The sequence below is a fragment of the Ranitomeya imitator genome, chromosome 5, assembly GCF_032444005.1.
Source record: "Ranitomeya imitator isolate aRanImi1 chromosome 5, aRanImi1.pri, whole genome shotgun sequence".
Lineage (NCBI taxonomy): Eukaryota > Metazoa > Chordata > Amphibia > Anura > Dendrobatidae > Ranitomeya > Ranitomeya imitator.
The window spans coordinates 664,406,518-664,420,952 of NC_091286.1; the positions used below are offsets into that span (position 1 = coordinate 664,406,518).

The 14,435-nt window shown below is 38.7% G+C and overlaps 1 protein-coding gene and 1 long non-coding RNA gene across 2 annotated transcripts in view; one reads left to right on the forward strand and one right to left on the reverse strand.

The window, feature by feature from the left end:
* LOC138638720 (cytochrome P450 2C31-like) overlaps positions 1-14,435 on the forward strand; it is a 60,720-nt gene that overhangs the window by 6,912 nt on the left and 39,373 nt on the right. The window lies entirely within an intron of this gene.
* On the reverse strand, positions 11,015-12,298 carry LOC138680964 (uncharacterized). Its single transcript, XR_011321859.1, has 4 exons — positions 12,270-12,298; positions 11,746-11,803; positions 11,541-11,651; positions 11,015-11,137 (listed from the first exon to the last, which is right to left on the reverse strand). It is a non-coding gene; the product is annotated as an uncharacterized lncRNA (long non-coding RNA).

Here is a 14,435-nt window from a genome sequence, read left to right on the forward strand (position 1 = left end):
ATGTAATAAAAGAGACTACACATAATCAGTTGCAAAAAAAAACATTTACTTAACATAAAACTAATAACTATGAAATACAAACTTTTCAAAACTCCCGCCAAATAGTCCCCAGGTCGACTCTCTCAAAAAAATGTACAAAGAAAATTTTTGAACACAAACTTAATTTTAAGGTACCTTAAGTACTATTAAAAACATATTCAATCAGAAGTAGATGCTGAGGTTTCCCCAGAAAAGTCACACTTGCAGAGCAAATAGCAAGAATTACACACCATTTTTGCATGTGTCAGGCAAATTGCTTTATGACATTTGAGACATTCATAATTTGAAAGCCTTCTGGTTCCGCTTTCCTTTTGGCAGGTGGTGCATCTCCTTCTTTTGTGAGGTGGTGCAGATGGTGACTTTTCACCATCATCTTCTGGGCGGAACCTTTTGAGCTGAACTTGAAGGCGAGAGGGGATACCGATTGTTTTCACGCTTCTCCTGCGTAGCTCTCCAAGTACTAGTTCATGGGCCAATTTTTTCAGATACAATCGTCTAAGGAGTGGTTCAAGCTTGTTTTCAAGATAAATTACTTGTGAATTTATACCACCCAAATTCAACATAGCAAAAAATATGACCATTGGCCAGCGTTTGATGTTTCTGCTGACGTTGAAAGTGGAGCACATCTGATCTGCTGTATCCACACCCCCTTTGGTGGCATTGTAAAATGTAATTATCTCCGGGGTTTTTTCTGCCCCAGTCCCAGGATCGATGGCAGCATCATCATGAAGTGTTGATAGAAGAAGTACGATTTTTTTGGCATGTGGTACATAGGAAACTAAAGCCTTTCCATTATGGAATGCAAACATACTGCTGTACTGTTGTCTCTCTTTCACACTTACAAACTGTGGCGGCAATTCCCTTTTGTTTTTTCTTACAGTTCCCACATATGACAGCTTCTGAATTTTCAGATAATCAATCAGATCACAACTTGTAAACCAATTGTCAGCTGTAATATTGCGACCCGATCCAAATAAGGGTTCAGCCAGTCTTTTTACAACATCAATGGGTTTGTTGCTCACACAGTAAGGACCTTCTGGTTGTTTTCCTGCATAAACTTCCAGGTTGTAAGTGTAGGTCTTACTGGCATCAACAAGGGCATACATTTTTATTCCATATTTGTTTGGCTTTGATGGAATATATTGACGAAAGGCACATCTACCACGAAAACCAGGGAGCATTTCGTCAATAGTGAGATTCTCTCCAGGGTAATAACTTTGTTTACAGTTTACAACAAATCTTTGAAATATATCACGAATTGGAGCAAGTCGGTCATGTGTTTTGCGTTCGGTTCGGATAGTTCTGTCGTCAAATCGAAGGCAACGAATTAGAATCTTGAATCTGTTTATGGACATAACAGGGCTAAATTTTTCAACTCCATCCCCATCTTTACCCCAAAGTTCCTCCAAACTTTGTCTATTTGCCCTATAAGCTCCTGCAAGGTACAGTAATCCAAAAAAAGCACGCAGTTCTATTTCATCTGTGGGCTTGATGGTTCTGTTGCAGATGTACTTGTCCTTTATAATGTCTATATATTGGTTGGTATATGTGACAATAGAGTCCAGAATGTCATCTGTAAATATACTGTTCCAGCATTCAACTGCAGTTTTTGCATTACGTGCAGTTCCTATTACCCATTTCTTCGACATATCAAGCTATATGCTAGGTATGTCGATGACATGTTCATGGTGTAGGACGGGCACCGGGATGCCTTCACGGAGTTCGTGAGGTACCTGGGGGCGTCCAACACCATGAACATGGGGTTTACCTCGCAATTTGGGGGTACTAATTTTGTCTTTTTGGATGTCCAGTTATACATTGATGACAGGGGGATCTCCACTAAAGTATATCGAAAACCCTCGGCATGCAATTCTTTATTACACTATAACAGTGCTCATCCACCGTATATGAAGGGATCTCTGCCCTATAGTCAACTTCTTAGGGTCAAGAGAATCAATAGTGATCCTGCAGGGTTTGCGCAGCAGTCAGTCGATTTGATTGGAAGATTCAAGAAACGAGGGTACCCCCCTTCTGTTTTAAAAACTGCCTACGATAAAGCATCAGCCACGGATGTTTCCACCATTTCCAAAAAAAGACAAAAAGAAAAAAAGTTTGTCTTTAGCTTTAAATTTGGCCCTCTTTACAACCACATCAGAACAGTCATACGTAAAAATTGGGGTATTTTACGACAAGATTCTGACCTTAAAGAAATAATAGATAGGGGACCTCTCTTTGCTAGTCGTCGCAGCAGAAACATTAGAGACAGCATAGTTCGCAACCGCTTTGTTACTACCAAAAATAATTGGCTTACGGACAGTATCCCTAAAGGCAACTTCACTTGTGGGGGTTGCAATTTTTGTAAGTACCATCATACAGGTAATAGAATTAGAGTAGGCCATATACAGCATGTTGTACGGGACTTTATTTCTTGCAGGACTACTCACGTCGTCTACGTTCTTTTTTGTCCGTGTAGACGCTTCTACATTGGCAAAACGTTTCGTCCGCTATTTGTTCGGATTAGGGAGCATTTTTATTCCATTGGAACAGGGAAAGGAGCTCCGAGGTTAATAGACCATTTACACACTCACCATGCAGGAGATGCCCAAGTATTGAGATTTGCGGGTTTAGAGCGGGTTCTGTTGCCCGAGAGAGGAGGGGATTTGTGCCGCCTCCTGCTGCGCAGGGAAGCCAGATGGATCCTGCGCGCAGACGCAGCAGGACCATCTGGTTTGAATGACAAAGTCGACATGTCTGTTTTTTTATAAAAGTGTCTCAATCTTTGTTTCTAAAAACTATATTCGGTTTATTTGCAGTTCTCAGCAAGTGCTATTTTATCATTGTTGTTTTTAACATCATTTTGTTTTAAATGTAACACTGTTTATGTTTGGAGTCCAGGGGGAGGAGTTTAGGATCCGGATGGGTCTATAAAACTCTTTCCTGTTCCACTCAGCATTAGGACCCGTTGAAGTGCCGTAGAGCACGAAACGATCGTTGTCCGTGGCTGACTCGATCCCTCCCTGCTATCCGTTTGTTTATATGTCCTAATAAAGTGATATTCACCGCAACAGGGTAAGTGTGCGCCTATTTTTTTCTATTTTGCCATTGGATTCTTTGTACATTTTTTCTGGCAGCAGCACTCCGTTGATTCAGGTGTAGAGGATTTACACAGCCAGTATCACTTTCGGTGGTGCCAGACCGACAACATAACACGGTCTCTGAGTTCGACCTTTTAGCAGTGCGGATGTGTGTTTCTTCTACTATTGGAAGGCTGTGGTGGCCGCTGCACGCAATGTTGATCGTAAGCAGATCAAGAAACTGACAGAATCTATGGATGGAAGGATGTTGAGTGTCATCATAAAGAAAGGTGGCTATATTGGTCACTAATTTTTGGGGGTTTGTTTTTGCATGTCAGAAATGTTTATTTCTAAATTTTGTGCAGTTATATTGGTTTACCTGGTGAAAATAAACAAGTGAGATGGGAATATATTTGGTTTTTATTAAGTTGCCTAATAATTCTGCACAGTAATAGTTACCTTCACAAACAGATATCCTCCTAAGATAGCCAAATCTAAAAAAAAAAACACTCCAACTTCCAAAAATATTAGGCTTCGATATTTAGGAGTCTTTTGGGTTGGTTGAGAACATAGTTGTTGATCAATAATAAAAATAATCCTCTAAAATACAACTTTGCCTAATAATTCTGCACACAGTATATTTGGGGTAGGTGTTAATGTTTCTGAAAGCACTAGTGAACCACTAACGTGAAGACAACTCAAAACTTCTGTTACTAGATGTTGTAGTTTTTAGTGTGCTGAATTGTTCTTGCATGATTGCAGTCTCTGATATCTTTAGTGGGGCTTATGTGCCTGCTACTGCTGGAGATGTTAACAATAATTTGTGGAAATGTTAACAGTCCTGCTTGGATGTCCATCTGCAGGGTTGGGTGTAGTGGAAGACCTGTCAGTCCCTATTATACTATTTCTGTTGTAATAAAATTGATGCCACTTTGTTAGTTTCTTATACTAATTTTTGTAAATGTGTACAGTCAAGGCCAAAATTTTTGAGAATGACACCAAAACTATATTTTCACATGATCTGCTGCCCTCTGGTTTTTATTAGTGTTTGTCTGATGTTTATATCACATACAGAAATATAATTGCAATCATATTATGAGTACCAATAGGTTATATTGACAGTTAGAATGAGTTAATGCAGCAAGTCAATATTTGCAGTATTGACCCTTCTTCTTCAAGACCTCTGTAATTCTCCCTGGCATGCTCTCAATCAACTTCTGGACCAAATCCTGACTGATAGCAGTCCATTCTTGCATAATCAATGCTCGCATTTTGCCAGAATTTGTTGGTTTTTGTTTGTCCACCCGTCTCTTGATGATTGTCCACAAGTTCTCAATGGGATTAAGATCTGGGGAGTTTTCAGGCCATGGACCCAAAATCTCTATGTTTTGTTCCATGAGCCATTTTGTTATCACCTATGCTTTAAGGCAAGGTGCTCCATCATGCTGGAAAAGGCATTGTTGGGCGCCAGTAGTGTATAATTCATAGGTTTCGTCAAACTCAATCTGACAGGTGCCCCGCCCCCTATCAAAGTGTATCAAAGTGTGTAACCCCTCCCCTCCCCTTGTCTGACGGCTGGTATCCAGCTGTCCCTCCTTGTTTGATTCCCCCTTTTGATATAGTTTAATATAGTTTAATTTGGTGTAGTTTTGATATTATTCCCGTATTTTGTGGAATAACACATGTTTATAATTATAGCCTAGTCGTGTATTTATTTTACACGTGGTTTATAACACCTTTCTCATTTGTTTTATAATAGATTTTATACGTATCCCCGAGTTTGATTCTGTAAGCTTTTGTTTTATTCACAGTGTATTCATATAGTGGAGAACTTAAAGCTGTTTATATGTGTCTCTACTGAACACTATGGTGAACATTAACTAAATGTTTATTTTCACAAACAGAGAATCTGCTGTGGGTATTTGCAGTGTATTCATATAGTGGAGAACTTAAAGCTGTCTATTTGTTTTTGTAAATGGTGAACAATAACTAAATGGTGAACATTACCTAAATGTTTAGGTTAACTGCGGTTCAGAGGTTCATAACACCTAGGTCAATTGTTGTTGTATTTGCGTACCCAATAAATGTTTATTTTCACAAGCAGAAGAGGCAGCTTTTCTCTTTGTACATGTATTGTACCTGAAGGTTATCTGCGGGGCATTTTGGTGTTTCTGTATGCAATCCTATATCCTTGTATTTGCGTACCCCATAAATGTTTATTTTCACAAACAGAAGAGGCAGCTTTTTTTGTTTGTACATGTATTGTACCTGAAGGTTATCTACTGAGGGCATTGTAAGTTGTGTTTATTCACATTGTAGCAGATTTTCTCCTTGTGGCTGCCTTATATACACAGAAGCGATATGCACCAATGTCACAACACAAGTTATAATATGACCCAATGTTACAACACAAGTAAAACCAAAGACACGATATTGTAAAAAATTTAAAAAGATTTATTTCTCACGATAAAACAACAGCTCAAATTTTAAGTTAGCTAACAGCATGATGCTGACAAATGCATCATTGTGGTATCTGATAACGACACGATGAACAAGTATGAAAATACACCAATATTAACTATTTTCGCCCGCATTTTATATAAAATCTGCATAAAAAATCTTCTTGGCTGCACCAAAACACGTAAGAAACAAATGTACAACTTTTAGCGCTGCAGCATACGCAGATATTATTTCGGCGTTCTTTAATTCTACATTATTTTATCACACATTAATTTCACAACTTTTATATGATATTTATAACACATTCTCATTTATAAGGGATTTATAGCACAATATTGTAAAATCATTTATTGGTGCGCGGCCTTACTAATATCCTTTGAAAATAAATTCAACATTATTATTCCATGCTGTGACATTTTTATTCTGCAGCAACCTGTTTAGTAAAAATTCAGCATTCTTTTTATATCTTTGGTTTATATTATATTAGCTTTTTGTCATAGGTCAGGGATTTTTTTTTTTTTTGCACTTTATTAATATGCGGTTATTAGTCATTTAGGACTTATGTTATCATGTTTTTGCACTTTATTAATATGTTGACCACATAGGTCAGGGATTTTTGCACTTTATTAATATGCGGGCCACATAGGTCAGTGATTTTTGCACTTTATTAACATACAACACACACAAGAAATAGACATTTAGAACTTATTTATGATTAATATGCGATTATTAGGCATTTAGGACTTATGTTATCATGTTTTTGCACTTTATTAATATGCGGTTATTAGGCATTTAGGACTTATGTTATCATGTTTTTTGCACTTTATTAATATGCTGACCACATAGGTCAGGGATTTTTTGTGCTTTATTAATATGCGGGCCACAAACACTTCTGCACCCACGGGCGCTTCTCAACCAACCATGCATCCGGTACTCATCAGGCACTGTGAAATAATGCAAAAATACATCTGTGTGCGGCTGTCGGCATCAACATTTTGCTATTATAAGTTTATGGTTCTGTAAAGAACACGCAACACATACAGAACTCACACACACACACACAAATACACACAGCACACAACACGCACATATTATGAAAAATGACAACCATTGTATGTGATTTAAAAGACTTTAGTTAGATTTATCAGGGGTGATTTAGTTTGAAAGCACGCAGCTCCTCGGTATTGTCAGGTGTTGGACACGCATTTAACAGTCTTTCATATGTATCGCAGAAAGATTTTAGTTCCAACTGCGGGTCAGCGGCTTAAAGAAAAGTTATTGTGGCCTTGATTCTGGGGTAACACATGTTTATAAATATAGCCTAGTCGTGTATTTATTTTACACATGGTTTATAACACCTTTCATTTGTTTTTGTTGTTTGATTGTCATGTAAGAAACTTTGGATGTGCTGTCTATAATTTGACTCTATCCTTGTTTTGTTGAAAATAACTGGACATACATTAGAAACCGGGCAATATATCTTTATAGAATTAACACTTCTGCACTCTTTGTGCATTTCTATGAGTTTTATTCATGCATTTATAACACAACATGTTTGATATTGGTAATTTGATTCTGGGAACACATTTTAAGTTACTGCTGCACATGTATTACTGTTTTTCTTGTTTTTTGTGTAAAATTTCGTTGTTGGCTTACAAAGACATTTCTTTGAGAAATGTGTAGCATAACCAATTACCCGTCACGGCCACTAGATGGCAGAATATCATATTAATTATTCTGGGATAACATTTCTCTTTGTGCATTTCTATCAGTTTTATTTATGCTTTTATAACACAACATGTTTGATATTGTTAATTTGATTCGGGGATAACACATGTTTATAAAAATAACGCTATAGCAAGCGGTAATGTCAAATTCTGAAAATAGCCATTTTATATTGAATTACTAACATTTTTCTATTTTAGCGCTGACACAGCCACATATATTATTCCCGCTTTCTTTAATTCTGCATTATTTTATCACATGATGAAAATAGTCATGGGATAACATTTCTCTTTGTGCATTTCTATCAGTTTTAGTTATGCTTTTATAACACAACATGTTTGATATTGTTAATTTGATTCGGGGATAACACATGTTTATAAAAATAACGCTATAGCAAGCGGTAATGTCAAATTCTGAAAATAGCCATTTTATATTGAATTACTAACATTTTTCTATTTTAGCGCTGACACAGCCACATATATTATTCCAGCTTTCTTTAATTCTGCATTATTTTATCACATGATGAAAATAGTCATTTTATATTGAATTATTGCAGCTCGCGGCGCGTTACCACTGGACTCGTTTCTCAATTAATTTCCCAGCTGGCGACGCTATCTATAATTCTGCGTATACCTTAGGCGTGTATTTACATGGCAGTGTAATTATTTCTCACAATAAAACAGCATCTCAAATTTTAAGTTAGCTAACAGCATAATGATGACAAATGCATCTTTGCGGAATCTGATAACGAAACGATGAACAATGGACGGACCCTGACAAATACACACAACACACAACACGCACATATTATGAAAAATGACAACCATTGTATGCGATTTAAAAGACTTTAGTTAGATTTATCAGGGGTGATTTAGTTTGAAAGCACGCAGCTCCTCGGTAATGTCAGGTGTTGGACATGCATTTAACAGTCTTTCATATGTATCGCAGAAAGATTTTAGTTCCATCTGTGCGAGTTTGCTTTGAGCGTACTGCGCAGACATGTCAGTAAACATTTTGACATGGTCAGCATCCCACGAAGGACGACCTGTGTAAGTTGTATATACAGCAACTTTCTTCTTTCTACCTACACGGCGTCGGGATACGGCTCGTTTCTTTAGAGGTAATACAGGGGCAAAAACGCTAGAAGAGCCTGCAAGAGCAGTAGCTGCAGATTGCACAGTCTGGCACACAGGTATATTGAGGGGCTCTGTGGGTGACCACATACCCTCGGAGAGCTGTTCAATTTCTCTGTTTTCAGGCGTAACTTGTGGTATGACGCCTGTGCTATTGGCGGGCCGAGTTATGCGGGGCCTAGCGTTCGGCGCTGCACGTTTCTCTCTTGAAACGTTCGTATATTTCTGATGTGAAATCTTGGGGCTTGGATTCCCGGGTTGTTTTGGTGCAGCGTAGCATTCATCACGATCCACAACACAGATGGGCGAGAGAGATGTTGTTCGCACCGCCGTATTAGCTCTTTGTGGTTGATTCTCTTCAGCGTCGTAATTACGCCGGTGCAAAACTCGTTGCTGAAGAGACGACGTATCTAAAAGAAAAGATACAAGTGGCGGTTAGCCGCGAAACGGCGCAAAATTGGAAAAGCTAAACGGCGACGCATAGCTATGATCATGCGTAATATTTGAAAAGTTAATGGGGACAGGTACCCATGAAATCATTGTAACAATATTTACATAAACCTGTATAGAGCAGTCCAGATATATACTTACAAGTATGAAGCGGGAATTGTCCCACATCAGCTCCTGGTTTAACGGGCGGCGCAATGCTCAAACTCGCAGAGGCGGGAATATTCTCTTTTTCAAGCTGTATTTTCCGGGCAACTAGATTAGCGGGTGTAAGTAAAAATATAACGATTAGCGAACACAGAATTGATTTTCTACACAAAACTGCAGCGGTGAGACGAATATATATATATATATATATATATATATATATATATACAGTGGGGCAAAAAGTATTTAGTCAGTCAGCAATAGTGCAAGTTCCACCACTTAAAAAGATGAGAGGCGTCTGTAATTTACATCATAGGTAGACCTCAACTATGGGAGACAAACTGAGAAAAAAAAATCCAGAAAATCACATTGTCTGTTTTTTTATCATTTTATTTGCATATTATGGTGGAAAATAAGTATTTGGTCAGAAACAAAATTTCATCTCAATACTCTGTAATATATCCTTTGTTGGCAATGACAGAGGTCAAACGTTTTCTGTAAGTCTTCACAAGGTTGCCACACACTGTTGTTGGTATGTTGGCCCATTCTTCCATGCAGATCTCCTCTAGAGCAGTGATGTTTTTGGCTTTTCGCTTGGCAACACGGACTTTCAACTCCCTCCAAAGGTTTTCTATAGGGTTGAGATCTGGAGACTGGCTAGGCCACTCCAGGACCTTGAAATGCTTCTTACGAAGACACTCCTTCGTTGCCCTGGCGGTGTGCTTTGGATCATTGTCATGTTGAAAGACCCAGCCACGTTTCATCTTGAATGCCCTTGCTGATGGAAGGAGGTTTGCACTCAAAATCTCACGATACATGGCCCCATTCATTCTTTCATGTACCCGGATCAGTCGTCCTGGCCCCTTTGCAGAGAAACAGCCCCAAAGCATGATGTTTCCACCACCATGCTTTACAGTAGGTATGGTGTTTGATGGATGCAACTCAGTATTCTTTTTCCTCCAAACACGACAAGTTGTGTTTCCACCAAACAGTTCCAGTTTGGTTTCATCAGACCATAGGACATTCTCCCAAAACTCCTCTGGATCATCCAAATGCTCTCTAGCAAACTTGAGACGGGCCCGGACATGTACTGGCTTAAGCAGTGGGACACGTCTGGCACTGCAGGATCTGAGTCCATGGTGGCGTAGTGTGTTACTTATGGTAGGCCTTGTTACATTGGTCCCAGCTCTCTGCAGTTCATTCACTAGGTCCCCCCGCGTGGTTCTGGGATTTTTGCTCACCGTTCTTGTGATCATTCTGACCCCACGGGGTGGGATTTTGCGTGGAGCCCCAGATCGAGGGAAATTATCAGTGGTCTTGTATGTCTTCCATTTTCTAATTATTGCTCCCACTGTTGATTTCTTCACTCCAAGCTGGTTGGCTATTGCAGATTCAGTCTTGCCAGCCTGGTGCAGGGCTACAATTTTGTTTCTGGTGTCCTTTGACAGCTCTTTGGTCTTCACCATAGTGGAGTTTGGAGTCAGACTGTTTGAGGGTGTGCACAGGTGTCTTTTTATACTGATAACAAGTTTAAACAGGTGCCATTACTACAGGTAATGAGTGGAGGAAAGAGGAGACTCTTAAAGAAGAAGTTACAGGTCTGTGAGAGCCAGAAATCTTGATTGTTTGTTTCTGACCAAATACTTATTTTCCACCACAATATGCAAATAAAATGTTAAAAAAACAGACAATGTGATTTTCTGGATTTTTTTTCTCTCAGTTTGTCTCCCATAGTTGAGGTCTACCTATGATGTAAATTACAGACGCCTCTCATCTTTTTAAGTGGTGGAACTTGCACTATTGCTGACTGACTAAATACTTTTTTGCCCCACTGTATATTCAAAAATGAATTTTCTGACACTTAGCTAGCAGCTGTAAGTAAATATGAGTATTACACAAAAGTGAGAATCGACTGTATTTCAAGTGAACAGATACCTTTTCTATTCTTGAAACATCGGCGTAACGAGTAGCCGCGTCTTTTAGGAGCATCGGGTTTCGCTGAAGTTGCAGGGTTCTTGACATCTATGATCTCCACGTCTGAACCCAGCGTATCGCGTGGTTCGGGAACACACCAGTTTTCAGCCATATCGTCAGATGTCTCCGTGTCAGTATCTGTATGAGAAATTGCGCGTAGTTCGTGTTTACATACAAAGGATTAAAGCAACTGATATAGTATAATATAGTTTTACGGTATAAACATATTTGCGGTGTAAATTAATATAGCAAGACTTATGCCGCTATATATTAATAATTCAGTATTATATTGGTGGCTACCGCTATTATTTGTTTTATTAATTTAATCATATATTTATTATGACATAATTTGTGTAATACAATAGTTAATAGATGCTATAGTTTTACGCCATAAACAGTATATATTAACATAGATAATATATATATATATATATATATATATTTAGCATTCTTACATGTGATACATGAAAGATAAATATCTTTGTACCGTGTTACAATGACATTTTTCCCTATCTAAAAGCAAAAAGGTGCTCCTAATTACCCATGATGAGATGAAGAGCAGGCCCATTATCGGCTATCGGCGCCACGGCTTCAATGCGCGCATAATTCTGCGTTATGAAATTATTGCGCCAATCGGGCGACATACACGGCTCTTAAATAAGAAAGAATGCATGAATATATAATACTTATAATATAATGACACAATCAGAATGAGTCAATACTCATACATTATACGCGTATAATACCTAATTGTGTGCTTGCAAGAAGGGGGCTGCATTGCTCGCGAGGGTATTGGGCTTCCATCTTAAATAAATAGGGGATAAGTTTTATCTATAACTGCTCCGCCAATAAATACAGTTTAAAACTACGTTACAAAAAATATGCTTTACAGGCATTGATAATATTAGACCGCAAATAAAACAGTAAACACTTACTTTTCAGAGAGTAGCGCAACTGTTCAGAGAGAAATTACCACCCACCGTGAACACACCTACAGGAAACCGCATTACACGGCACCCGTGACTAATTGCTCGCACATGTCAGATAACAATGGTTGTTATGACCCAGCCATAAGCCTTTCTATATTATGTCCCACAAATATTGCTTATACAGTAAAAACTATATTATACATCGCTACTAAATATGCAGTTAGCTTCCAGTATAACACTAACTTATTAAACAAATAACATCCTTAATTATGGTTTAGAGATGCATAGTTAAATATAATTAAGCATTTGCGAATAATAACACAACTGTCTTATATACTTACATTTAGAATAGCTCTGCTTTTTAACCTAGTCGGGCTTCTGGTGGATGTCTGTTGTCCTGTAGTGGGACAGTCAGCTGTATTTATCCTGAGTGTCAGAAAGCAACTCAGGTGTTAACACCCAGAAACACACCCAGTTACGCCACATCACACGCCTTCTGTTAACACCCAGAACACAGTCATACATGCAATTAATGCATGTATTAACTCGGTATTATACGCGTATAATGTACAGAGTATTGACTCATTCTGATTGTGTCATTATATTATAAGTATTATATATTCATGCATTCTTTCTTATTTAAGAGCCGTGTATGTCGCCCGATTGGCGCAATAATTTCATAACGCAGAATTATGCGCGCATTGAAGCCGTGGCGCCGATAGCCGATAATGGGCCTGCTCTTCATCTCATCATGGGTAATTAGGAGCACCTTTTTGCTTTTAGATAGGGAAAAATGCCATTGTAACACGGTACAAAGATATTTATCTTTCATGTATCACATGTAAGAATGCTAAATATATATATATTATCTATGTTAATATATACTGTTTATGGCGTAAAACTATAGCATCTATTAACTATTGTATTACACAAATTATGTCATAATAAATATATGATTAAATTAATAAAACAAATAATAGCGGTAGCCACCAATATAATACTGAATTATTAATATATAGCGGCATAAGTCTTGCTATATTAATTTACACCGCAAATATGTTTATACCGTAAAACTATATTATACTATATCAGTTGCTTTAATCCTTTGTATGTAAACACGAACTACGCGCAATTTCTCATACAGATACTGACACGGAGACATCTGACGATATGGCTGAAAACTGGTGTGTTCCCGAACCACGCGATACGCTGGGTTCAGACGTGGAGATCATAGATGTCAAGAACCCTGCAACTTCAGCGAAACCCGATGCTCCTAAAAGACGCGGCAACTCGTTACGCCGATGTTTCAAGAATAGAAAAGGTATCTGTTCACTTGAAATACAGTCGATTCTCACTTTTGTGTAATACTCATATTTACTTACAGCTGCTAGCTAACTGTCAGAAAATTCATTTTTGAATATATATATATATATATTCGTCTCACCGCTGCAGTTTTGTGTAGAAAATCAATTCTGTGTTCGCTAATCGTTATATTTTTACTTACACCCGCTAATCTAGTTGCCCGGAAAATACAGCTTGAAAAAGAGAATATTCCCGCCTCTGCGAGTTTGAGCATTGCGCCGCCCGTTAAACCAGGAGCTGATGTGGGACAATTCCCGCTTCATACTTGTAAGTATATATCTGGACTGCTCTATACAGGTTTATGTAAATATTGTTACAATGATTTCATGGGTACCTGTCCCCATTAACTTTTCAAATATTACGCATGATCATAGCTATGCGTCGCCGTTTAGCTTTTCCAATTTTGCGCCGTTTCGCGGCTAACCGCCACTTGTATCTTTTCTTTTAGATACGTCGCCTCTTCAGCAACGAGTTTTGCACCGGCGTAATTACGACGCTGAAGAGAATCAACCACAAAGAGCTAATACGGCGGTGCGAACAACATCTCTCTCGCCCATCTGTGTTGTGGATCGTGATGAATGCTACGCTGCACCAAAACAACCCGGGAATCCAAGCCCCAAGATTTCCCATCAGAAATATACGAACGTTTCAAGAGAGAAACGTGCAGCGCCGAACGCTAGGCCCCGCATAACTCGGCCCGCCAATAGCACAGGCGTCATACCACAAGTTACGCCTGAAAACAGAGAAATTGAACAGCTCTCCGAGGGTATGTGGTCACCCACAGAGCCCCTCAATATACCTGTGTGCCAGACTGTGCAATCTGCAGCTACTGCTCTTGCAGGCTCTTCTAGCGTTTTTGCCCCTGTATTACCTCTAAAGAAACGAGCCGTATCCCGACGCCGTGTAGGTAGAAAGCAGAAAGTTGCTGTACATACACCTTACACAGGTCGTCCTTCGTGGGATGCTGACCATGTCAAAATGTTTACTGACATGTCTGCGCAGTACGCTCAAAGCAAACTCGCACAGATGGAACTAAAATCTTTCTGCGATACATATGAAAGACTGTTAAATGCATGTCCAACACCTGACATTACCGAGGAGCTGCGTGCTTTCAAACTAAATCACCCCTGATAAATCTAACTAAA